Genomic DNA, 868 nt, shown 5'->3' with positions numbered 1-868 from the left:
CTACTTTATCGGATCTCAGAATATCTGTCTCAGCTTCTCTTTGGTTTCCATTCACTTGAACAACTGTTTTCCATCATTTGATTCTCATCTCTGGAGGGTTTTATGAGTAAGATATGCTTCTTGTGCACAACAGAAGTTTAGATCTAGTTTTCTTATTCAGCAGAGAGTATGTATCTTTTTATTCATGAATTGAGGCCATAAAGTTTTTAATAATTTCTGTAGTGTTGTTGGTTGTTTTTCTGTTTGGTTGTTTGTTCTCTACTTTTCCCCTATTAGTATCAAGGGTTTGATGATTTACTGTTTTGAGCATGATGAATTCTTTTCCAGCTCTCAGCTGCTTAACAATTCCTCTAATAAAAGGATTTTTCTCATGCTGTCATGATTAAGACTGCCTTTCTTCTTCTGTGTAGAATATTTCTTATAATCTTCGGCAGTGCTAGGTTGGTGGTCATCATGACCTGCCCTAGCTTGTACCTATCTTAAATGCCCTCATTTCTTTATTAATTCTAAATGATGGAAAAATATGAATTGTTTCATAAATCTGCATGTCATCATTGTGCAAGAGCCATTCTCATCTCAGTATTGTTCTAACTTTAGTATACATGCTCGGCTGATTTACAAAACACCCATGGTCTGTACTGATGTATTTAATATAATCTGCATTCACTAAATATCTGTACTATGTCATTATAGTAGTTACTTTTCTGTTGCCAAGATAAACACCATGACCAACGTAAGTTATAGAATGAAGCGTTGACTGGGCTACAGTTCCAGAGGATAAAGACTGCATCATAGCTAGGAGGCATGGCAGGACGCAGTCAGAACAGAGCTGAGAGCTCACATCTTCAAGCAGGCACAGGAAGAACAG

The 868-nt window shown here is 36.8% G+C and overlaps 1 non-coding gene across 1 annotated transcript; it reads right to left on the bottom strand.

The window, feature by feature from the left end:
• Nucleotides 1-517: 517 nt before the first annotated feature.
• On the bottom strand, nucleotides 518-626 carry LOC115070289. The gene has a single exon (XR_003849473.1). It is a non-coding gene; the product is annotated as a U6 spliceosomal RNA (small nuclear RNA).
• Between the last annotated feature and the right edge of the window lie 242 nt (nucleotides 627-868).

The sequence above is a fragment of the Nannospalax galili genome, unplaced genomic scaffold, assembly GCF_000622305.1.
Source record: "Nannospalax galili isolate Female #2095 unplaced genomic scaffold, S.galili_v1.0 scaffold450, whole genome shotgun sequence".
NCBI lineage: Eukaryota > Metazoa > Chordata > Mammalia > Rodentia > Spalacidae > Nannospalax > Nannospalax galili.
Note: the sequence above shows the minus strand (reverse complement) of the source record. Positions and strands in the feature narration are given on the sequence as shown.